The 27,429-nt window shown below is 36.3% G+C and overlaps 1 pseudogene; it reads left to right on the top strand.

The window, feature by feature from the left end:
- LOC129392942 (methylcytosine dioxygenase TET1-like) lies at positions 1–27,382 on the top strand (annotated as a pseudogene).
- The last annotated feature ends 47 nt before the right edge of the window (positions 27,383–27,429 follow it).

Genomic DNA, 27,429 nt, shown 5'->3' with positions numbered 1-27,429 from the left:
ATGGCGGAAGGCATCACTTCACAGGATAGCAGGAGAGAGAATGAATGCCAGCAGGGGAAAAGTCAGATGCTCTTAGAACTATCAGATCTTGTGAGAACTCACTATCACGAGAACAGCATAGGGGAAATCGCTCCCATGATTCAGTTACCTCCCACAGGGTCCTACCCATGACATGTAGGGATTATGGGGATTACAATTCAAGATGAGATTTGGGTGACAAACAGCTAAACGATACTACATGGTAAATGGTTATGACGATGACTTTAGTTTTAAAAACGTATTTGCTAAGGCAAATGTCCAATGAGGCTTAGTTTTGTAACTATATGCTTACTTTCTATTTATTATAATTAACTGATCACCAGTCAAGTGAGAAAAATAATCATAAAATATGTAAATGGAAAAAATTTTGGAAGCCAAGATATGTATTAGAAACCAAACTATACATTCAGGAATAATTGAAGCACAGTTGAGGTTTCCTTATTTCCATTAATTCTGTTGTTTCAATTACTACCTACCCATAATTTGTGACAGTCACACCATATAATATTAATATTTTGCCCATAATGTATCCTCCTGACTGTCTTGGGGTTATCACAAGAGTCAGTGAACCAAATAATGATTTGGAAATTCTGAATCTGATAATTTAATTTACTTTTTGGATTGTAACCTTAATTGTTGATTCCACTTTTGTATTTTTGTAGCTTTTTGATGTGATATTGAGATATTTGATACTGAGAAATAAACTTAACCACAAAATTATCATAAATATGAATAATAAAAATAATGGGAATTGAAATAATTATTTGATGACAAATCAATAATTTTAAAACAGTTACATAATTTAAGTGACTTATTTATTTTCTTCGATCATATTTAATCTTGGAGATTAATTATTTTAATTTCAAATAGTATAAAACCTGTCATATAGCTGCTCATACAAGCTGTAGTAAAGTTCTCTCTAATGCCATTGATTTTCAAAGCATTAGTGTTTTATTGATACTGTTATAAATATGATACTATTCGTAGCATGGACTAGTAAAGTAGAAGAATGCAAACATTTTCTTTTTCATTCTTTTGAGAAGGAAAACATAACTTGTTGGAATAGAATAAATTAAGGGAAAAATCTCTACACATAGGATGCCATTCTTAGTTTGATCAATTATCAGAATTCTGCAATATATTTATGTTTGCAGATATTTTAATGTAAAATCTATAGATTTGAATTAATTTCTTATCTGTTAAAATGATAATGTTTGTAAATGGTTTATCAGCATTGTGCCAATTATTCCTAAAAGAGTACATTGGGAGAAGGGGGACTGATACAGGTTCATTTGAATTTTTCAGTCATTTCCAATATGACTTCTTCGTACAATTAGAATTTCATGACATTCTACACTGCTTTCTGGATACTATATTGGGCCCTGGAACAAATATCTTGTCAGTGAAGGGACTTGGTTGAGTCTAGTGAAATACTGAAATGTATCTGAATTAAATATTTCTACTTTTTCTTCTTATTCTCTTTATTTAACTATCCTAAGATTTTCAATTAGGTAAAATTTTAAGACATATGTTTGACTCTTTTGAGAAAACTGTATTTCCTCACTCACACTGGCATTAAGGAAAACATAAGATTCATTAAAACTTTTTAATTTTATTTATTTATTTATTTATTTTGAGATGGAGTCTTGCTTTGTCACCCTGGAGTGCAATGGCGGGATCTCAGCTCACTGCAACCTCTGCCTCCCGGGTTCAAGTGATTTTCCTGCCTCAGCCTCCTGAGTAGCTGGGACTGAAGGCACCTGCCACAATGCCCGGCTAATTTTTGTATTTTTAGTAGAGACGGGGTTTCACCAGGTTGGTCAGGCTGGTCTCGAACTCCTGACCTCAGGTAATCCACCCCTCTCGGCCTCCCAAAGTGCTGGGATTAATTTTATTTAATGTTTTCTACAACTTCCCAGGTAATAAAGAAACAATAACTTAAATAGCAGAGTGAGAATTTAATTTTCTTTTATTATTTTTTATCTAAGAAACACAGAAAATAAACGCAAATGAGAATATTACATGCTACAAATGATGTGGATAAAATAAGTACAGCCATATTTCATAGTTGTTTATTACATATTTTTGTCTGGGGTATGCCTACCACACAGCTGACACTGGTTGTTCTGTAATGCAAGGAGGAGCCACAACACCATTTTATCCTGTTGAGGAAATATGACATTCTTGCACACACGTTTTCAGATGCTCCTGGAATATCTCTTATACTCATAAAAATTATTTCATGGCACCTGCATGTTGAGACCTTTATCAAACCCCTGATTAAAAGGATCACTTTCTGCTCTGTGTCCCCACTATGGTTAAGTGCCAGCCCCTACTTTATAAGTTACTTTCTCAAATTTATGGAAGTTTCTCGAAGCGAAAAACTGTTTTGCGTTTCCTCTCATTCTCAGAATTAAACCAAGAGCACTGGTAAAGATAATTACGTAATTATAATGAACACCATTAAAGCCTTTCTTTAATTGATTTAAAAAGCAGTTGTATAAAATACACACAAAAATATTTAGCAATGAAAATAATGAATTATTAATACGTTATAAAACATGAAACTCATAAATACGTTATACTGAGCGAAAGAAACCAGTCACAAAAGACCACATAAACCAGTCCATTGATATGAAATGTCTAGCACAGGGAAATCTATAGACAGAGAATATAGATTTGTGTTTGTTTAAGACTGGAGCGGGGAGACCCACAATACAGAATTGATAGCTAAAAGCAATAGGACAGGGAGACTTTTTGAGGTGAGGGAATATTCTTAAAGTGACTGTGGTGATGGTTGCATATATGTGAATATACTAAAACAATTTTAATGTACACTTTAAATGAGTGAATTTTATAGTATGTGAATTAAATCTCAATAAAGCTGTTAAAACAATTCATGGATGAATATACTAATTGGCCACCAAAGGATATAGACCTTGAATTTTTGTTTCATATATTTTAAGAGTCAACAAAATTTTTTGTTGTGAATTTGTTGTTGAATTTTTTGTGTGTTAAAACTAGATGATAAACATAGTAGAAAAGTCTTTTTATGTTTTCATTTATTTTATTATATGAAACCTTGATGAGACTGCTAGTTGTAGCATGATTTTTTAATATTTTTAAGGTTTCTATGATGAAAGAATGTGATTATGTAATTTCCTTTTGTTTTTATTATCTTACCCACAGAAGCCATTTTACATTTCCTCTGATAAAATATTTTAGGGAATAGATGAGGAAATCTATAGCTTTATTTGAATTTTTCAATGGAGAAAAAAATTTAAAATTAAAAATTATTTAAAATTGAAAATATTAATTTAGTCTTAGATTTAATATTTATAAATTCAATATTCAGGAAACTAAGGATTTATTTGATAACTAGTAAACATTAATGTAGAATCATTGAGAAAAAATCCCAATTGCACTCAAATTTGTGCAAGATTTCATTTCCATTTACAGATTGTAAACTTTATTATGTTTCTTTCTTTATAGAAGGTTCACTGGAAACAATTTCTAAGAAGATGCTTAGCATACAAGAAGATTTTTAGGGACTGCTCTCTGGAACAAAAGCCATTAAAGGATAAGCAAAGCAAGATTGGACAGAGGAAGAAGTTAAGCTGAAATACAGTGGACACAGAGGGTCAGCCCATCCCTCTGGCAGCTCTGAAGCTGACCTTCAAAGCTGCCTCACATGGAAGCAAGGAGTCTAAGATTTTTACTCCCTCAAAACCCACTCAGTGGACCTGGCTGTCCCAGGGAGTGAAACATTTCCTTGAATGAAGCAGCTCCCTTTTGCCAAGGGAAACCCGGGGAGGGCACTGTGCTGCGAACACTCAGGGTGGCCCTCCCAGAAATTGAGAAAAACAGGTGCCTCCACCCTCCCAGCAACTGAGAAAGCAGATGCCCCCACCACAAAAGGTGCACTGGGGGCTGCATTCACTACAATTTTTCAAAATAAAATGGATAAACTGAGGGAAAATATTTGATACACATATACTTAATATAACTAATTACATTAAGACATGGTGGAAGAAATATGAAAAAATGTAAAGTGTAAAAACAAAGAAAATTAAAAAATATAAAATTGTATTAAATAGAACAATAAAATATATCTTTTTTTCATGTATCTTATATAACCGTTGAAAAATTCATTCATAGGCAACGTTAGCACACATGTTCCACGTTTGGTAATTTTGATAAAATTAACTACTATCTCTAGTAATAAGCATACAGAATATTTTATTTTCTCCATCTTAGATTGTCATAGATTTATTTTGACTTTTGACCAAAATTTGAAAAACAAATAGCTGTTCATGACTTAAAGTGATGAAACTTTCTTTAATTCTATATATCTTTAATGAATGTATAAGTTCTGTGTTATTCAATACAATTTTGTGCTATATTTATTTCTCTGACACTACACTTTGTTAGCTGTGTCTTCTCAACTCTGCTGTAAGACATTTGAGGGTAAGATCATATCGTCTCTCTTTATAATTCAGAATAACAAGAATGGCACTCTGGTTCTAGACGCTAAATACATGCTGGGTGCTCAATTATCCCATCACGTTTTTGAAAGCGGAGATGTTCTCTTATTCCCCTCGCAGGGCGTGTGACAGGGGTGTGGTTTGTTTCTTCAGTGCCCTGCTGCTCAAACCCCTTGGGGGAGCATGCAGAGGGACAGGTCATGGGGAGTATTTTTTCTGACCCCACGGCCTTGTCTAGGGTTGAGTGTTTACAGCTTCTGAAGCCCCAGTGGGAGTGTGTTATAGTGCACTCTTTCGGCTTTGCCTTCTCCAGGCAGCAGGCAGCTTGTGTTAAGCAGCTCAACTGGACCCTCTGCCTTATACACAAGACGGGGGGCTTTCTGTATCCCGGGTTCTTGCCCTAATGTACCAGAAAAATCAGATCACATGTGGGCTTGCAGAATGAGTGCAAGGTTGTATTGAGTGGTGGAAGTAGCTCCCAGTGAGATGGATGGGGAGCCAGAAGGGGGATGGAAGGGGATGATGGTCCTCCGCCGCAGTTGGGACGCCCAGCGGCCGCACTCTCCTCCCACTGCCCCTGCTGAATCCCACTGCCCCTGCTGAATTCCACTGCCCCTGCTGAATTCCACTGCCGTTGACGGTCTGCTGGTGTCTGCTGGTGTCTGTCAATTTGCTCTTCTGCTCCTCTCAATCTTCAGCTGTTTGTTTCTGTGCTCGCTAGGGTCTCGGGATTTTATGGGCACAGAATGGGAGTGTGTGGCAGGCCAAAAGGCAACTTTTGGGGCATGAAAACAGAAATGCCTCTTCTCATTTAGGTTTGTGGGTCCCTCTATAGGGACCCAGCCCTTCTCTATCCAGCACTTTCCTGCCTCGCTCCCATATCATTTTTAGAAACTTGTTTTTGAGAAATTAAAAATATACAGTAGAGCAAGAGGGTATAAAAATAATAAGTCACATATCCTCATACCAGAATTGATAACTATTTTATAATTTTTAAGAAAATTATGACCTCTTTTTTTTCATTAAATAGCCTATACCTACCTAAGGCAGCCATTCAAAATCTTTCAGTAAAATAATTGGAGTGCATTTCATAAATTATTATTAATTTGTTTATCTTCCTTATTATTACATTTGTGGAATTTGTGGAATTGAGGGTTTGGGTTTGCCCACACAGTTTGGTTAAGCCAAGCATTCATATTTACTTATATTTTTCTCTTCTCCACCTTTCTTTGTGCATTCTCCTTAAATTTGTGATGTAACGAGTGCCTTCACTAAATCTTGTGTAGCCCTCATCTAGAAACAGTTCTGGGTTTATCAGTATGGTGATGACGAGAAAATAATAAATAAATAAAATAAAGTGCAGTCCTGACAGCTGACATCTTGTATCTATTCTAGTTCCCATGAGTGAGGCTATCAAGTTGCCATGCTGAAAATAAAAATGTTGACAGAATACCAACCGACACGGTCTATCTGTGATCATGATGGAAAAAGACAATAACACGAATATTCTGTTATCAAGAATCATGAAAACAAATATGCAATGCAACCAAATAAGTGATCAAGCATCCCTCTCTCCCAGCTACCCTGAATGATTACTGCATTTTCACCTGTTTGCTGACAGCATTGATTCCAAAACAGACTCCCATTTCCATGCACTCTCCTCCATCCAATTCACTTAACACTCCTCTAATCTTCTAACAAGTACTTCCTGACATCTCCTTCTGAGACACACCATAGCTCCAATGGTTTGCAATTCCTTGTGTCACATCAAGTACTCAGCATAGGTTTTTTTGAATACAAATGCATCCCAAGTAATCTGACTTTTGTTTTGTTTTGTTTTGTTTTGCATCAACAGTACTAAGGAATATCTTGGCTCTATTCTTGGTCTTAAGGTTCCGTCTGTGTTGTTCTTCTCTGTGCTAAAATATTTAGCTCCAAGAGGAATTTAGCTACAGTATTTTTTTCATCTTTTCGTAAATTGAAGAACCATATTCCTGGTCTCTGGCTTACCACAAAAAAGTTGGATCCCATCTTAAGAGAAACATTTTAAACACATTTATTATTCTACTTTGGATCAAAAACCTAGCAAGCCTACGTCTTTAGTTTGTTCACCAGTCTGGTTTATATTTTTATGGCCTTCAGATATGTGTGTCTTGTATGCAACCCTCATTAAAACTTTTTAGTTTCCTCTTTATCTATTAGTGCTATGTGTTTTGGGTAGGGAAACATTTAAATATAAGCACACTGAGCCATCTTGACCAGTGAAAAAGCTTGTCTTTAGTGTCTTATTTCCTTCAATGTTTTTTATTGTTTTATTTTTAATTTGTATTTATTCATTACTTATTTATTTATTTTTTGAGATGGAGTCTTGCTCTGTCGCCCAGGTTGGAGTGCAGTGGCGCGATCTCCGCTCACTGCAAGCTCCGCCTCCCGGGTTCACGCCATTCTCCTGCCTCAGCCTCCCGAGTAGCTGGGTTTACAGATGCCCGCCACCAAGCCCGGCTAATTTTTTTTGTATTTTTAGTAGAGACGGGGTTTCACCATTTTAGCCAGGATGGTCTCGATCTCCTGACCTCATGATCCTCCCACCTCAGCCTTCTAAAGTGCTGGGATTACAGGCGTGAGCCACCGTGCCCGGCCTATTGTTTTATTTTTAAATTTATTTATATATATACTTTTTTGAGACAGAGTCTTGCTCTGTTGCCCAGGCTGGAGTGCAGTGGTGTGATCTTGGCTCATTGCAACCTCCACCTCCTGGGTTCTAGTGTTTCTCCTGCCTCAGCCTCCCAAGTAGCTGGGACTACAGGCGCCCAACACGATGTGTGGCTAATTTTTGTATTGTTAGTAGACACGGGGTTTCGCCACGTTGGCTAGGCTGGTCTCGAACTCCTGACCTCAAGTGAACCACCACCTGAGGCTGCCAAAGTGCTGGAATTACAGGTGTGAGCCACAGCGCCCAGCCCCCTCAATGTTTCTAAACAAAATAAATACAACATTATTCATAAAATCAGCATCTCTTTTGACAACCAGCACAAACCTATGCCTTTATTCTATCTCCAAAGCAATTTTTCTCTTGAGTCTATTGTTCCTGTCTGTATTTTTCTTCTTTTCCACACTACATGTGCAATTATGTATAATATATTATTATTTGTGTTTTAAAATTACATAATAGGCTTCATTGTCTTCGTATCATTCTGCAATATTATTTTTTTCACTTGACATGATTTCAAATCTATCTATGCATCCACGGTTTTAAGTGTTTTCTTTTAACTGCTGCATGGTGCCCTTTTTCTTTAAGGACATCATCATGAGAAAAGAAACATAATGTTATCATTCATATCTATCTATCTATCTATCTATCTATCTATCTATCTATCATCTATCTATCCATGCAGTAAAAAAAACATATCCATTTGGAAATGTTCAAAACATCCCTTTAGAGCATGGTTATTCTACAGATTTATTACAGATACAGATTATGCATGAATTTTCCACATTTATAAGGTGTCTAAAACGCCCTTATGGAGTCTATATTCTATTTTGCATACCCTATAAAGCCAGTTTTCAAAATTCTGCAAAGCTGGGTTACTGAAATCTTTTCTTTCCTATCTTGCTGATTTTAATCACTTTTCTTCATCAGAGGTGGAAATAGGTAAATAAGTTGACATATCTAATAATCTAGGAAGTGAACATCTGACAAAATTCTAAATTTTATAGAAAAAGTCTGCCTCTCTTTCTAAATTACAGTTCTTAGCTTGATTCTAGATCTGAAATTTATATTCAAATTCTGTAGATCTACCGTTCACCTTGTGGTCTAGCAATTTTATAATGTGATGGTTCTTTCCTGAGAAAACAGAAATAATAAAGTGTAGTTAATTTACATCGTGGTGGGCGCCTGTAGTCCCAGCTTCTTGGGAGGCTGAGGCATGAGAAACACTAGGACATAAAAAAGTACACACGTGTTATGCACACATATCTGATTAGAAAGCAAGAAAGATGCAAGGGGCAAGTTTCAGAAGACACAGTGTTTGAATGATATCTTGGATTTAGAATTGAATTTCTGAATATCAACATACAGATTAAAGTAGCTGACTACTTAATATTTAGTCGTCTTTTTTTTTTCTTGAGTTTCTCTAAAATACACTAATTGTTGGCTTTTGACATGTAAAATAATTTCCTAAAATGACCATTCTTATTTAAAATAAAAATTTCATCATTTGTAAAAATTGGGCCAGATGCTATGGCTCATGTCTGTAATACCAGGACTTTGGGAAGTTGAGGTAAGCAGATCACCTGAGGCCAGGAGTTCGAGACCAGCCTGGCCAACATGGTGAAACCCCATCTCTACTAAAAATACAAAAAATTAGCTGTGTGTGGTGGCAAGGGCCTGTAATCCCAGAAACTTGGGAGGCTGAGGCAGGAGAACATCTTGAACCAGGGAGGCGGATGTTGCAGTGAGCTGAGATCGTGCCACTGCACTCCAGCCTGCCAAAGTGAGACTCCATTTCAAAAATAATAATAAAATAAAATATGGCACAAATTTATATTTTTTATATGAGTAAAGTAATTCTAAAAGGAAACTACAGATTTAACATAGACATCTCCTAACAAAAAGAGAGGCCATCATAGTGAACATTCATTTGCAGTGTCTTGTTTTTTTCTACCAAACAGAGGCGAGAAAGTAGCCATATGAACAACAACCTGACAATGATTGACTTCAAAATATGGAATAAACACAGGACCAGAAAGTAGGCCCCTGAAAGTTATGTAGGAGACCCAAGGCAAAGTTTGACAATTCCTGTCTTCTCATATAGCTCACCAGTCTAACAATATTCCAACAGCTAGTTTTCAGTGCCAACTTTCACTTTTAACCAAGTTATTATATTGGCTAACTCAGTAATTAACTATAAAGAACATCTACCTGAATTTAAAAAAAAACTCAATCTGAGAATCTCTGATTTTAAATTGCAGTGCATAGTAGTTTATTTCTATTAATTTGATAACTGAGGAATACAGATTTATCTTTTTGGTTTTATATTTTCTCTACTTTTGTTCTTCTTTTCGGATTTTGATAGATTTATCTGGTGTTTTCATTTCTATTATTTCACAACCTTTTGGAAAAGTATCTATTCTAAATTTACTTTTTTAATGATTGCCATTTTATTATTAATATATGTATTATCTTTGGATTTTCTAACAACTTTAACTTCCTGCTGAATCACAATTCCTCAACTTCTGTTTCGAGCTTTAGTATTTTGTTAACATAATATTTTTAAATATTTTGTTATAATCTCATAATTATTACCTAGATCATATAACTGTTGGAATAATTTCTGTGCCTATTCTTGATTTTTGCACCTGTCATTCTTTCCCAATCTTAGTCCATCTATTGTTTATATTGGTTTATGAACTTTAATAATAGTGGATCTATGAGCAGTAAAAGTTTCTTGCAATGTAAGACTAAAATGTTTTTATTTCAATCTCACTTATGAAGAAAAATATAACATCATAGAATTATTGGTTTGACTTTTTTGGCTTAGTATATTAAAGACATTACTTCTGTGTATTTTGCTCAGATAAGAAAACTAAGCTAATCTCATTGCCATTCTGTTGTGGCTGGTCTCACTCTTCACTCTAATGTCTTTCCCCTTTGCCCTCTCTTTTTCCTGGACTCAGTGTGTACAAGCTTAAAAATGCATCTTTCTCAGTATACATCCAGTTTTCAGATATGAGGATTTATATCTTTCTCTAAATCCAAATTGTTTTCTGACACTTCACCTGCTCAGTGAGTCACTGTTCACTGTTTTGTGATCTCCCTGATGCTGCTTTGCTTTGTAAGCTCCTGATCTCTTACATCTTGCAACTAGTTCATTCTTTTGATGTCTTTACCTTACATGATTCATTCTGAAACATTTCTTCAATTATATTGTCTACTTTGCAAGTTCTAACTTCAACTGTGGGCAGTTTTAAGAGTTCCTATAATTTTTCCAATGACTATAGTTTTATTTTTTTAAATGGTCATGTTTTCTATATGTCTGTACTTATTTCATCTATATTACCTTTCTGCCCTGCTTAAACTATGGATATTTAAAAGAAACTTTTACATAATTTTTTTCAGGATGCACAACTAATCTAATTTAATCAAGCATAAATTTGTCCATTTGTTGAACCTGTTGCTAATCATATCAACCTTAACTCAAGCATGGCACTGGGCTTCTTCTTGCATCTGAAAATATTTTGTGAACTCATTTTGATGTTTTTTCCCGAACAGACCAGCTCTATGGGTTGCATAAGCTCTCCGTTTCATATCTGTGACTTCACTCCTTTGGGTCTCTTCAGCTGCACACAGATGTAATACTGCTTATAAGGTGAAAAACGCAGTTTCTTGTCAGGCAGATGTTCTGTGTCTACCCCCATTTCTACTTCTTTCACTAACGAGTAAAATCTAAAATCTTTCCAGATGAAAGCTTGGAACGGGAACAGTGGGAGTAGCTACTTGGTCCTAATCCACAGTTTCAGAAATCAATACCCACCCAGCTTAATGTACAGATCCTGGTTTTATTTACAGGATATGTTGAGCTCTCAATCCAAAGCAGGCATTAAAGCATTGGTTCTTACTTTCCATAGGTTCTTACTTTCTATTCAGCCCTCTGTAGACCCTCAACTTAAGGTTATTGCTTTCCTCTTTATGAAGTCCATCGTGATTGCTTTTGCTTAGTATTATCATTATTAATGTCTGTAAATTCCTAACACATACACTTTATGTTTATCTATATTTGGATCAGAGAAAGGATGTTTTCATTGCACCAAATATCATAATGGTAATTTTTCGTTTACCTTTAAGTGTTTTTTTGTCTGTAAAACTCATTTCTTATACAAAGGATCATGTTACTATCCTACAACTCTTATTATCTCCAAATTTAGAACAGGATTCAAAATAGTAGAAGAGTATTGTAGATGAACTACTAGGTGTATTTCATGTAAATTGTGGTACTAAAGGAAATTCTGATAAATATGTGAATAAGGAAGAAGAGAGGGGTGAGGAGTAGTAAGAAGAAAAAGAAAAAAGAGAAGAAAATGTTCCTTTTAAAAAATGCAAAAGGAGATCTTTTTTTTCCCTCTAACAAAAACCTACATATTTTTCTCTAAGGTGAAAATGATGTCACTTTTATCCACATGTTAGCAGTACCAAGAGTCTGACACATCAAAACCTGTGTATTTCATTGCTTTGCTTATCATTACATTGCTGGAGGAATTTGTGGCACTGTAGCTAAATACTCAAAAACTGTTCAGGGTTCCAGTCAATAAAATATATATATATTTTATATATATGTTATATATAACATATATATGTTATCTATTATATTTATATATAACATATATATGTTGTATATATATGTTTTATATGTATATAACATATATATGTTATATATATATGTTTTATATATATATGTTTTTTATATATATATATATATAACATAAGGGTCTCTTGCCCATATTTCTTCAAGTTATATATGGCTAGAAAAGATGAGAAAATCTGGTGTTCTTTCTTCTAGAGATGATTAAGAATATTTATTTCTGTGTCAACACGTGTCAATTGGTGTAACTGTGTATACTGCTATTTAGAATTATTGATTTGGACCTTGCTTTCAGACTAAGTGAAGACAATTACCTATTAAGGAGCACATAGTTAATACCCCAGTTATAGGATACCAGTAAAAATATGTGTGCCTCCTTATATTCCTATGCCTCCTTATATTCCTAATGGCACAGTTTCAGGTTATAATAAGAAACTCTGATTGGAAAGAGCTCTTTGAATTAGCTATCCGAGATCATTTATCTTTCTATTCCTCCTAGTATTAAGGACAATGCCTTTCCCATTGTAAACACTGTAAATATTTGATATTTATCTTTCTTACAGCATTTACTCTCATTCCATCTCTCTATTTAATCCAATATTAATGAATAGCAATTTGGAATTGCAACAAACAAAAAAATCAGATCTAGTTGTCATCATCATGCCCATGGTAAAATGCTCACTACGTTGTCAGTTTAAATTAGTTCTTTTATCTCAAATCCCAATAGTACTATCTTTAAGCTCTTTTCATCCTGCATTTTTATCATTATCCAGTTCTGAGTAAACTTCATGAAATCTACTGGGACATTTGAGAAACTATTGTTCCAAAAAGTGGGTCAGTGCTCTTTTGTCTATAAGATGTTATCATTTTTATACAGAGTTTAATTAATGGAACTGAATTATAAGGCACATAAAAATCTGTGTTGGTCATAAAAATAATAGTAAAGATTGCCTATGACTTTTTTTCTATAGAAAACAATTCTGCTTAAGATAATTCTTTATTGTACTGTTATTAAAAGTTTAGTTACTGACAATGCAAAATGAATCTAATTATAAAATTATCTCACAATTCCTTGTTCCTTATGCCAGCATTAGAGTAAAACTTGAGTTTAATGTGATTCAGAAAGTAGCAGATGGCCTAAATATTATTCATTAATTTATTTTTTTTTTTAGTAAATTTACTGTGTACACAAACAAGAATGGGAAAAACGTCAGGTTACTGTTCTCTGTTCTGCAAATAATTTTTTGTCAAAATACAGATTATCAGCAAATGCAAACAGGAAGATATGCAAAAACTAATACATGATTATTAATAAATTAATAAATAATAAATGCAATGTATATTGACTACATAGTGCTACGATGTAAATGCCTGTACCCCACAAATTCATATGTTAAAATTGTAACTCCACAGGTGATGGCATTGGGGGGTGGAGTCTTTGGCAGATGATTGCTTCACAAAAGCAGAGTCCTCACAAAGGGATTAGCGCCTTTATAAAAGAGAGCAAGTTAGTCCCTTTCACTATATAAGGGCACAGCTAGAAGGTAGCACTTATAAATCAGAGAGTGGGCTCTCACCTGACACTGAATTTGCCAGTACCTTGTTCTTAGACTTTCCAACCTCCTGTACTGTGAGAAATAAATCTCTCTGTTTATAAGCCACCCAGTGCATAGTATTTTGATATAGCAGCCGAAAAGGACTAAGACACACATTTCTAATGTTCAGTATTTTTCAATGAGAAGTCTCACTCCCTTACATGAAAGTACAGAATAATTCAGAAATCTCTTAGTGCTACCAAACTGTGTTGTTGTTGTTTTTCAGTTTAATCTGCATGGGTTAATTTTTCCATTCAGTGTAGGAACTTATTGACTCAGCCAGGAATCTAAAAATTGTGTTTGTTAGCAAAAAAATGAAAGCAATTGGCAGACATTCATAATCCAGTTATTGTTTGACTTAAACACTCTAGCTGCCAACTGCAAGAGAAAGTGGAAAAAAAAGAACAGGAATGGGCTTAAAATTTATTTGTTGATTTGGTAGAAAAACACAAAATAGCCTCACTACATTAATTGCTTTTCATGTTTTCTTGCATTAGACATTTTTTTAGTGTTGAGGATTTTGAAATGATGGCTTGGTACAAAGTTACAATTTAAATCATGTAGCCATTTGCTGTTTTCATTTAAGAGAAACAAATTCCCTATGGATATAGAAGAGAAACAGAAGTTCTTGTAGCTTCTCATTTATTTACCAGTGAAAGGAAGCAAGTGGGTGACTCTACCAGAAAATCCAGAGATACTTCCCAGCTAGGAAGGACGATCAAAGAATCTGAGAGTTGAAACATCTTCTAATAAACATTATTTTGCTAGAAAACTCTGGAACAGAGGCAACAAGTATGCATTTCAAAGAAGTCTAAAAATTATGACTACACTTTGATTTTGGAACTGTACACAGAACAGAATACAGAAAGTCCAAACATCTCATACTGTCAATGCTATTTCTTCCTATTCTTGAAGTGCAGTGACTGGACCTCCCACTGATTCTATGTAGTAACTGTAAGAAAAACCTTAAAAAGTGATTTTATTTTGTAATTTTTGGGGGGAAGAAAACTATAGGGCATAGTGATCCAATGTGAGTAAAACCAACCTTTCTTTTGTAAAAGATCCACTTGATCCCAGTGTATTAAAAAAAAAAAAGAAAAAAAAAAACAACTTAAAAACTGTCTTAACGTCTCATTCTAATGTGGCCTCATTATACAAAACCTGTTCCAAGAGACAAATTTTTAATGGTTTTTTAGACCTTTAATGTAACCCCAGGATCAGGATCTGAAAATATCTATGTTTTTATTATCAGTGCATTCCCTAATGTGTTTTGTGTAGCACTAGATTAAGAATCAAAGTGCTTGTAAAAACGGGAATATCATCTCATACCAGTTGAATCGCAGTTGAGCTGTAAGTGTAAAATTTGGTTTTAAAATCAAACGAGCAGGGCCCAGTGGCTCACACCTGTAATCCTCAGGCTTTGAGAGTCTGAGGTGGGAGGATCACTTGAGGTCAGGAGCTCAACACCAGGCTGGGCAGTATAGTGAGACCCCATCTCTACCATAAAATAAAATAAAATTAGTCAGGAGTGGTGGTGTGCACTTGTAGTCCTAGCTACTCAGGAGGCTGACACAGGAGGATCGCTTGAGCACGGGAACTTGAGGTTGCAGTGAGGTAGGATTGCACTCTATACTACAACAACAGAACATGACACTGTCTCTAAAAATAAATAAATAAAATCAAAGGGACTACAAATTTGATTTTGAAAGTCCACCCAAGTGAATTTTATGCATACTAAAGTTTAAACACTGATTTTTATAAACTTAATGAGATATGTACTTTCTTTACATGTCTACTCATCAGATATCTATTGTCAACCAAATACTTTACCAAACTTAAAGATAAAATTTAAAGTAACAATGAAATTGTTTAAGAATTTGTACTCGCTCTGAGGTCACATGGGCTCTGCTCTCATTTTCAAGTCCTCTCTGTAACTCCAGGCAAGTTACTTTACCTCCTTAAGTATCAGTATAAGGTGGCTGTAAAAATTTCATAGAGAACCTGTACAAAGCACTTGGCACTAGTCAAAGTCAAGTCAGACAATAAAAAGACTAATAACATTTATTGAATACTTAATATATGCCAGGCTGTCTCCTAAGTGTTTTATACATCTTAACTCATTTACACCTTACAGCAAAATGGTAATATGGGTGAATTTTTACATACATATTACGGATGAGCAAACAAGGGCAATATGAGATAATTTCTTTATCCAAAATTACAGGTTGTAAGTGGAAGGGCCTAAAATTAAAGTTTCAGCACAAGCAATTTACTTAAGAAATGCAGGTAATCTCAGTCGTAGAGTAAGAAACTGACAGAGAAAAGCAAATTCAGTCAGTAAAGCATTCACTATAAGACGTCTAACTCTGTGGGCCACTGAAGTTTAATATCATGGGGAAAATCTGAGAATTGTGAATGCCACACCTAGGAATTATCACAGCTGGGAGACAAGGACGTTGAATTAATTTTAGAGCAATGACCAAGTCAATAGTTGAGGTAATCTTTTGTGAATTTTAATTCCTGGGCCAATCACATGTGGGGAGTATTACCTTTCATACATGAAGAAGAGTGGGCAAAAAGAGCCATCAGGTATACACATGCAGACCCTGACAGCTGGATGCAAACCGAAGCAGACAGCAAGTTCCCAGGCATGTGAGTTGGGCATAAAGTTCCTCTGTTGCAGAGGCCCAGCTGGAATTGCCTTTAACTCCAAAGCATAAGCTCATATCTACTACGGTTGATTGCTTTTCTAGATTTATCCCTGCACAAACATAGCTCTAACAGTTTCAAGATATTTCTTAACTGTTTTGCTGTTGTCAGACTTTTTTTGTAGTTAATAGGGTAGAGTTGCTTATTAATTTATTTATTTTAGGTCCTAAATTTATTTATTTTTAGGTCCTAAATGAATCAAAATGCCTAATAAATGGGTTCTCATCTCAAGGTGAAGACCTTTTTATAAAAAACATAAGACAAGTTTTCAGATTGGCAAGAAGACATAATTGAGCTGTTAATTTTATATAGAATTAGAAAACTTCACATTCTTTCGATCCTTTTATGCTCTTTAGTTGTAGTTTTCAATCAGAATTTAATGCATTCAACCTACATATATATTGAATGCACTCTATGCCATGATCTGTTCTAGACACTAGGTTTAAATGAAAAGCTATATAAGACTCATATTGCATAGAGAGAAACAGAAATAAGAACATTTACAAACAGATAATTTCATAGAAGGTTAAGTGATATGACAAATATAAATAAAGACTAAGTAAAAGGATAATCATTGTATACAAATGGCTACTTTAGCTTTGCTGATTAAGAAAAGCCTCCAGAGCAATTAACTGAAGAGAACGATGATAGGTAAGCCTTGCAAAACTCGAGGGAAATCTGGAGCACAAGAGGATGATCAAGATAGAATTATAGAGCAATGGAAATCTAAATTAAGTCAATAAAGAAAGGAATTTTTAAAAAGCTTCAATTTATTGAGAAACTATTATGTGTCTGAAAACTGACATTTTATTTGTTAATTTCTTAGCAATTTTGCATATTATGTTATATGTGCTTTCTAAATTGGAAAAATGAGTGATAAATTAAAATTGGATTAAGATCATGCACAAACGCTGGTGGTAAACTCTGAGTCCAGATCTAACTTGATTTAAATGTTGAACTTTAAAATAGGTCTCACCAAATTTCCAAAAAGTTAAATGGTACATTATTTTTTATGTGAAATTAAATTTGAGTCAAATATAAGAAGATAATTAGAAATTATCCAAATGTCTGGAAATTAAGAAATGTACTTCTAATTGAAATAACAATGAAAATACTGAATATTTAAATTTGCAATATACAGCTAAACTGTGCTTAGAAGGAAAGCATAACTTTCTCTTCTTTTAGCTTGTAAGTTCAAGGGTACACGTGCAGGTTTGTTCCATAGGTAAACTCGTGTCATGGAGGTTTGTTGTAAAGATTATGTTATCATCTGATTATTAAGCCTAGTACTTATAAGTTATTTTTCCTGATCCTCTCCCTCCTTCTACTCTCCACTTTCAGGTAGGTCCCAGTGTCTGTTGTTCCCCTCTATGTGACTATGTGTTCTCATTGTTTATCTCCCACTTGTAAGTGAGAACATGCAGTATTTGGTTTCCTGTTCCTGTGTTAGTTTGCTAAGGTTAATGGCTTCTAGCTCCATCCAAATTCCTGCAAAGGACATGATCTCATTCTTTTTTATGGCTGCATAATATTCCATGGTGTATATGCACCACATTTTCTTTATTTAATCCATCATTGATGGGCATTTGGGTTGATTCCATGTCTTTGCTATTGTGAACAGTGCTGCAGCAAACATACACATGTGTGTCTTTTTGATAGGATGATTTATATTCTTTTGGGTATATACCCAGAAATGGGATTGTTGGGTTGAATGGTAGATCTGATTTTAGCTCCTTGAGGAATCACCACACTGCTTTCCACAATGGTTGAACTAATTTACATTCCTACCAACAGCACAAAAGTGTTCCTTTTTCTCCACAATCTCACCAGCATCTGTTGTTTTTTGACTCTTTAATAATAGCCATTCTGACTGGTGTGAGATGATATCTCACTGTGGTTTAGATTGAAAACATAACTTTCAAGACAAATTTAGAAAATAAAAAAGCCATCAAATTAATCATCTACATATTCATTATAGAAATTTAGAATTTAGAAAAAGAGAATATTGTACAAAACATAAAATATTATTTTTTTAAAAGTGGAAAAAATGTGAAAGAGAAAACAAATAGCAAAAATTAGCAAAGCCAACAGTTGATTGTATGAAGAAATTAACACAGTGTATGAACCCTGGACAATGTCAAGCACATAAGGAAGAGAGAAGGCACTAAAATGCAGTATCAATACAAAAAGAGCATCCTTGCAACACTCACAGACAAAAATGTGGCATCAGTAAAAAGATGATAAGGATACTAGTTTTAAAATCATCCTAGTAAGTTAGAAAGTCTATATGTTTTAGGTCTCTAATTGCCAAAAGTGAACTAGGAAGAAACAGAGAATTGAAAACATTTACAATCATTGCATAAATAAATCATATTTAAAATTTCCAGCAAAGAAAACTTCAGGCTCATATCCAAACTCACTGAGAAATTCTACCAAATATTAAAGGAAGAAATAGGATCTATCTTAGCAAAAGTCTTTTAAATAATAGTAAAGTGGAAACATTTCACAACATAGTTTGCAAGGCCAGCATAATATCTGGCCAAGACATTATACAAAATAAAAATCAAAGATCAATGTCTCTCATGAACATAGGTACAAAAACTTAATCAAAATATTACCACAGCAAATTTAGTGTTATATAAAAAGGAATGTGATTCACAAATAATTTTCATTTATCCCACAATTATAAGGTTATTTTAGCCTTTTAAAATCTATCAACATATAGCGTGATGCCTCCAGGTTTGTTCTTTTGGCTTAGGATTGACTTGGTGATGCAGGCTCTTTTTTGGTTCCATATGAACTTTAAAGTAGTTTTTTTCCAATTCTGTGAAGAAAGTCATTGGTAGCTTGATGGGGATGGCACTGAATCCATAAATTACCTTGGGCAGTATGGCCATTTTCATGATATTGATTCTTCCTACCCATGAGCATGGAATGTTCTTCCATTTCTTTGTATCCTCTTTTATTTCATTGAGCAGTGGTTTGTAGTACTCCTTGAAGATGTCCTTCACGTCCCTTGTAAGTTGGATTCCTAAGTATTTTATTCACTTTGAAGCAATTGTGAATGGGAGTTCAATTGTGAATGGGAGTTCCAATTGTGAATGGATTTGGCTCTCTGTTTGGCTGTTATTGGTGTACAAGAATGCTTGTGATTTTTGTACATTGATTTTGTATCCTGAGACTTTGCTGAAGTTGCTTATCAGCTTAAGGAGATTTTGGGCTGAGACAATGGAGTTTTCTAGATATACAATCATATCATCTGCAAACAGGGACAATTTGACTTCCTCTTTTCCTAATTGAATACCCTTTATTTCCTTCTCCTGCCTAATTGCCCTGGCCAGAACTTCCAACACTATGTTGAATAGGAGTGGTGAGAGAGGGCATCCCTGTCTTGTGCCAGTTTTCAAAGGGAATGCTTCTAGTTTTTGCCCATTCAGTATGATATTGGCTGTGGTTTTGTCATAGATAGCTCTTATTATTTTGAGATATGTCCTATCAATACCTAATTTATTGAGAGTTTTTAGCATGAAGGGTTGTTGAATTTTGTCAAAGGCCTTTTCTGCATCTATTGAGATAATCATGTGGCTTTTGTCTTTGGTTCTGTTTATATGCTGGATTACATTTATTGACCAAAACAGAGATATAGATCAATGGAACAGAACAGAGCCCTCAGAAATAACGTTGCATATCTACAACTATCTGATCTTTGACAAACCTGAGAAAAACAAGCAATGGGAAAAGGATTCCCTATTTAATAAATGGTGCTGGGAAAACTAGCTAGCCATATGTACAAAGCTGAAACTGGATCCCTTCCTTACACCTTATATAAAAATTAATTCAAGATGGATTAAAGACTTAAACATTAGACCTAAAACCATAAAAACCCTAGAAGAAAACCTAGGCATTACCATTCAGGACATAGGCATGGGCAAGGACTTCATGTCTAAAACACCAAAAGCAATGGCAACAAAAGCCAAAATTAACAAATGGGATCTAATTAAACTAAAGAGCTTCTGCACAGCAAAAGAAACTACCATCAGAGTGAACAGGCAACCTACAAAATGGGAGAAAATTTTCGCAACCTACTCATCTGACAAAGAGCTAATATGCAGAATCTACAATGAACTCAAACAAATTTACAAGAAAAAAACAAACAACCCCATCAAAAAGTGGGCAAAGGACATGAACAGACCCTTCTCAAAAGAAGACATTTATGCAGCCAAAAAACACATGAAAAAATGCTCACCATCACAGGCCATCAGAGAAATGCAAATCAAAACCACAATGAGATACTATCTCACACCAGTTAGAATGGCAATCATTAAAAAGTCAGGAAACAACAGGTGCTGGAGAGGATGTGGAGAAATAGGAACACTTTTACACTGTTGGTGGGACTGTAAACTAGTTCAACCATTGTGGAAGTCAGTGTGGTGATTCCTCAGGAATCTAGAACTAGAAATACCATTTGACTCACCCATCCCATTACTGGGTATATACCCAAAGGACTACAAATCATGTTGCTATAAAGACACATGCACACGTATGTTTATTGCGGCACTGTTCACAATAGCAAAGACTTGGAACCAACCTAAATGTCCAACAAGGATAGACTGGATTAAGAAAATGTGGCACATATACACCATGGAATACTATGCAGCCATAAAAAATGATGAGTTCATGTCCTTTGTAGGGACATGGATGAAATTGGAAATCATCATTCTCAGTAAACTATCACAAGGACAAAAAATCAAACACCGCATGTTCTCACTCATAGGTGGGAATTGAACAATGAGAACACATGGACACAAGAAGGGGAACATCACACTCTGGGGACTGTTGTGGGGTGGGGGGACGGGGGAGGGATAGCATTAGGAGATATACCTAATGCTAAGTGACGAGTTAATGGGTGCAGCACACCAGCATGGCACATGTATACATATGTAACTAACCTGCACATTGTGCACATGTACCCTAAAACTTAAAGTATAATAATAATAAAATTAAAAAATAATAAAAATAAAAAATAAATAAAATAAAATCTATCAACATATTACAGAATATAAAAACAACAAAAAAGTGATCCAGCTTCCGGGAAAGGCAGAGGGTGGCAGTGGGAGCAGAGTCAGGATGGTCTTGTTGGAGATCATTTTCTATAAAAACTTTTGAGCTAGGAGATTTCATGAGTTTTGGACTTGCTGAACACTTGGAGCTGCTGGGAGGGTAGTGTGCCCAGACAGGGCATGGGAACTCTGTGACACCTCCCTCCACAACCATGCCCTTAGTATGTCCTCTTTGGGTGATCATCTGTGTCCCTCATAATGCACTGGTAAGCACCAAAACCTTGTGTGAATGAGATTAAGAACACTGCATCCAGATTATCCTCTAAAGTGAGACTTTCTAAAGGACAAAGGACTGTTTCCTGTGCCTCTTATTTTTTTTTTCTACCCTGCAGCTATGTCTGGGTCCTGCCACACAAGGCTTCCAGATTAGTCAGGAAGAAAGATGCAAACAAAAAGAGAAACAGCAAACTATAGAAGACACCCAAGACAGCCAACAAAAATGTGGCATCAGTCAAGGCTTTAAGCCCTGGAAAATTAAAGCAATTAATTCAAGAAAGAGATGCTAAGAAAAAAAACAGAACCTAAACCATCCATGCCAGTCAGAAGCTTTCTGACAAGAGCTGGAACAGCACACATGAATTTGGATAGGACTGAGGTTTCTTTTCAGAACCCAGGGTTCTTAACCTGCAATGGGCTCACAGTGGCTCTAAGAAGAACCTTTCTTAGCAGGCGACTCTCCCAACCCCTACTGGTCATAGCCAATTTCAAGAAAGTTCCACCTTCTAAGGGTTTAGAAAAGCTACATGATGGTAATTATAAGATACTCACTGACTTGGGAGTAAAGAGCTCAAAAAATGATTCAGTCCCAATGCAAGACACCCACATCCTTCTTAATATAGAGGCTCCGTCTGGTGTACAAAATCCCTCTTTAATTAAAAGTAAGAGCCAAGAGACAACTCAGTCCTGGTACAAAAGGGTTAAACATTCTCAAATCAATATCCCTACCCTCAGTGGCCCTGCAGCTGAGATTCTTTCTTGTCCATTGGAAAGGACATGCTGTGGTAAAGGACTATTCTCTGAAGAAACATTGAATGATACTAGTGGTTCCCCAAGACTGTTTGCTAAGGGCACTGTGTGTGCTCCTTTGCCACAAAGAACAACTGCCAAAGTCATCTCTCAAGGAAACCCCAGAATTCAATTAGAAGAGTTGGGTTAATGAGTAGAATCCCTTAAGTTATCTGATTCTTACACAGATCCCATTAAAAGTGAATATGATTGCTATCCCACCTCCAGTTTTAACAAGGTTATACCTGAACTGAACCTTAGAAACTGGTTGGCTCTTGGTAGGTCTACATCTTCTACATGTCTAATAAAATTCCTTTTGGCAGGCTAAGAACAAGCAACCCTTGGTGCTAAACCAGATCATCAAGAGGCCCTCAAAGCTACTACAAATCAACAGGAAGTTGCTAATACCACCTCTGTCCTAGGACAGATCTTCAGTGCTATCCCACATCAGTGGCAACTTCATGCCAAGGCCCTGGGTAAGACCCCAGATTCAACAAAGGTTCCTGGTGCTATTCCAGTCCAAGAAGAGCTCTTTGGTACTATCTTAGACCAACAAGAAACCCTTGGTATGAGTAGGGGCATTGCCCCATACTTGCCTCTCTTCCTTCCTGTTCCTCCAAATCTAAGTGCTACCTATCATGCTCCTCCCAAATGGCCTGAGCCCTACGGCACTGTCTCATATGGGTTTGTGGTCCAGAGTGCTATGTAGATTTTGCCTTTGGACTCAGGACACACTCCTCAATCATCATCAACCCCAGAGAAAAATTCATTACCTCCAGCAATGGCTATAAGCAATGTAGAAAATGAAAAGCAAGTTCATATAAGCTTTCTGCCAGATAACACTCGGGGTTTCCTAATAGCCCCTGAGAGAAGACTCTTCCATGCTTCACTGGGTATTGCCCAACTCTCCCAGGCAGGTCCCAGCGAATCAGAAAGAGGGAGCTCCCAGGTCAGCGTAACAAGCACAGTTCATGTTGTCAACTCCACAGTGGTGACTATGCCAGCTTGACTGGTCAGTATCTCCTCTTCTCCTTCTTAAACCACTTTATTACCCACTTTGAAAAAAAAAGGAAATGAAAGCAATATGAGGTCTGTGAACCCTACCAGCAGAAGTGCAACTTTGGTGAATGCACTAGTTGCAAGAAGAGAAAGAACAGCCATCAGATCTTAAGAAGAGGAAATGTTAGGAGCTGAAAAAGACATCGTCTGTCATTGTGCCTTTCGAGGTTATAAAGGAAATCAAGAGGCCCAAGAGGGAAAAGAAACCCAAAGTTTTAAAGGAAGATTTTGACAACAAATCAGTAAATGTTCCCAAGTCAGAATCCATGGACTACAGTAGATGGGGAAGAACAAGGATTGGAATTGAATCCACATCCCCTTGAAATTATAACTAAACTTGAAGAAAGCATGACAGCCATTGAGGTGGAGAAGATGTAAAACAAGAAATTACATTTAACTGATCATGTCAAAGGAGATTTCAGTGCTAATGTCCCAGAAGCTGAAAAATCGAAAAACTCTGAAGTTGACAAGAGACAAACCTCCAAAATTGTTTGTACAAACTGTAAGAAATGGCACTAAACATGTACACTATTTATCAATGGAAACAAATGTGTCATTTAAAAAATTTAATATTGAAGAATGTGACAAGACATTTAAAAACAATCTTATAAATTCCTAAAAGACACCTGCCATGAGCTCCGTTGCTACTAATGCAAGTTGTTATCATCTCAAAGGAGAAGTAATGTTTTAGTCTTCCAGCAGTCTGGCTTTAACTGCAATTCCATTCCACATTCTTCACACTCCAACATAAACTGTCATGGTAGTACACACAATGAAGTTGATAAACCACAAACTCCTGAGGTTATACCAAGTAAAGAACCAAAAGATGGATCTCAACCAAGTCTCTTATCCTTAATGAAAGGTAAGAGATTAACACTGGAGGAAGTGGCAGCCATAGAGATCTTGACTCAGCTCTCAGAAGCCCCATTAGAGAATTCTTCCCCATCAAAGTCAGAGAATGATGCAGAATCAGAGCAGAGAACAGCTAGTTATCTCTTTTTAAGCCAGAATTAAATTCATCCAAGAGTGATACCAATGAAAGTATTACTCAAGGTAGAATTACTCTTGACAGCTGTTGCAAGAATTTCCATCAGTTGCCCCTAAAAAATAACAAGTTGGGATATTGTAACAAGTTACTGGACAGTAGCAAAAAAGAAAAATTGGTATAGATGGCCTATCAGGTCAAGATGCAGCTCATACTCAAATTGAAGAACATGTTGCAACACAGTTGACATAACTTGCTTCAATAATTAATTTCAATTATATAAAACCAGAGGACAAAAATGTTGAAAGTACACTGACAAGCCTTGTTGCATGTAATGTACAGCAAAAATACAATCAGGAGAAGGGTGTAATGCAATAGAAACCACCTTCAAGTGTCCAAAATAATCATAGTTCATCATTAACAAAGTAAAAGAACACAACCCAGAAAAAGACAAAATCTACCTCATCAGGAGATTGTTGGAAAAAGAAGCCCATGCTTGCTGTTAAAGAGCAACTCATGTACCAGAGACTGACAACATTACCTTACATCTCTCATGAGACATCCTTACTGAAGTCAGCACCAACTCTTAGGAGTGTAAATATTGCATGTTCAGGTGGAATTACAATGGTTTCTACCAAAAGTGAAGAGGAAGTAGGTTCACCCACTGTTGAAACATCAGTTTTCCACAGCAAAGCATGCACAGAGAAATTCTGGTGAATATGCCATGAATTTCTTTACTATCCCTACAAAACACCTGATGTCTATAACTAAAGATTCTGAACTGCCCACCTGCAACTGTCTTGATCGAGTTACACGAAAAATCAAAGGCTCATATTATATACACCTGAGGCCGGACCAGGTGTTGCTGCTGTCAGGGAAATCATGGTGAATATGTATGGTGAAAAAGGAAACATAATAAGGATAGAAACAGTAGTGTACACTGGTAATGCAGGGAAAAGCTCTAATAGGTGTCCAATCATTAAGTGGGTTTTAACAAGAAGCAGTGATACAGAAAAAGCTCTCTGGTCTAGCAGTGTACAGGCCACCACTGTCCAACTGCTGTGATAGTGATGCTCATCATGGTGTGGGATGGCAATCGCTTCTCAGTGGCTGACTGGCTGTATACAGAGCTCACCAAGAATCTAAGGTCATACAGTATGCATCCCACCAACCGAAGATGCACCCTCCATTAAAATCGTACCTGTACATGTTAAGGAATTGATCCAGAGACATGTGGCACTTCATTCTCCTTTGGCTGTTCATGGAGTATGTACTTTAATGGCTTTAAGTTTGGTAGAGGCCCAAGCTCCAGAAGATTTAGAATTGATTCAAGCTCTCTCTTATATACCTACTATGAAAGAATTACTAAAGGACATAATCCATAAAGACAATATATAAAACTGGAACAAATTTATGTAGAACATGAGGCCATGGAAAAAAACCTTGAAGATAACTTAAAGAGTTTGGCTACACAATTAGTTCCAATATATAAGCAACATGCTCCATTAGCTTACCAAAATCAGTGGAACATGAAAATGTTGCACGAGAATGTTAGCTTGGCAGCAAGGATAGTTTTTCCTTCTCTGGCATCATTGCTGGCCTGGACTTCTCTGCCCAACCCCACAGAGACATTCACAACATGAATAATGGAAGCCCTGTGGTTTGTACTTTAATTCAAGAAGATAACTGCTCTTTGGGTGTTATTCCTCAAGATAAGCAGCTCCATGTGCTACTTCTTTATACACTTTCAGACACAGATGAGTTTGGCTGAAGGGAGGTAATGGAAGCCAAGATCAAATCTGGGACCACTGAGGTCCTGGCACCTTGACGCAAAGGAAAAAAAAAAAAAAGAACATGTTTCGTTCAGCCTGTTCCCAAGTTCTGAGAAGAAGAGGGCTGTGATGATGATGGAGGTTCTCGCATGTAAGATAAGGGCAGTGGAGAAAAAACCCATTCCCCAAATCAAGTGGAGGAATAACTCAGCAACAATAAACCTCAGTAAGGCTTCACTGCTGCCAATCTTCGCAATTAAAACAGAGACAGTGCAACCTAAAGTAAAGGAACCCTATTTTATCTTAAAAGATTTGTGAGGCCACAACACTAAAACCTATTCTCTGATTCCATCCATTTGTCACCCAGTGAAAGAGGCCATTGCATCTCCAGGCTTCTCCTGGTCCCCGAAGACTGCTTCAGCCACCCAGCTCTATTGAAAAAGGATGCAACAGTCCCCTACAGGTTTTCAGAAAGAAGTAGCATTCCCCACTGCTCACTGCACGATGCCTTCTGGAAGACTCAGTGGTGCCGATGAAGCTGCTGCGGAATGCTCTAGAATTGCACAGCCTGGCGAAGTGGCTTCTCCCCCCACTCTGTCTCCCCCTGTGACAGAGCCCTTGGTTTCTTCTCAGCCTCCCACTGGTCTAACTGAACCACTAACTTCTCATCAGCCAACCCAGCAGCACCCCTTCCTCAACTCTTCTCAAGACCTCGCCTCTTTGCTGGAAGATGATGAGCAGCATTCTGAAGCAAATGAGCCTCTATCAGACTAGTTGCTATCTGAGGACTGCCTGTCACCTGCTGAAAAGAAATTGTCCCACCTAGGTGAGTATTGGTCAGACAGTGAGCACATATTTTTGGCTGCATATATTGGTCAGGTGGTCATGACACAGCTCAGTTTTGATTCAGTGTGCCCTGTGAGAGCTTCACACTATGACTCCTGTGAGCATCTAAAGCCTAGTCAATCAATTCACCTCTCCCTTGTCTTTTACCAGCACAAAAACCTGAATAAGTCCCAACAAGATCCTGAACTAAACAAAATTAAGTTTCAGGCTAAAGAAGCTAAGAATGAGAAAATGAAGGCCTCAGAGCAAAAAGACCAGGAAGCTGATGAAGGTCCTGAACTGCCCTCTAAGGAAATTATTTTAACCAAGTTCCTTCTCATAAAGCATTAACATTAACCCATGACAATGTTGTCACCACATTTCCTTATGCTCTCACATACATTGTGGTGCCCTATAACCATTGGGTCTGAAGGCATTTCCCCGCCTCTTAATGCCCTTGCTAGTGCACTGTACTTTT

The sequence above is a fragment of the Pan paniscus genome, chromosome 14 (assembly GCF_029289425.2).
Source record: "Pan paniscus chromosome 14, NHGRI_mPanPan1-v2.0_pri, whole genome shotgun sequence".
NCBI classification, from domain to species: domain Eukaryota; kingdom Metazoa; phylum Chordata; class Mammalia; order Primates; family Hominidae; genus Pan; species Pan paniscus.
This window is presented reverse-complemented; position numbering and strand designations above follow the sequence as displayed.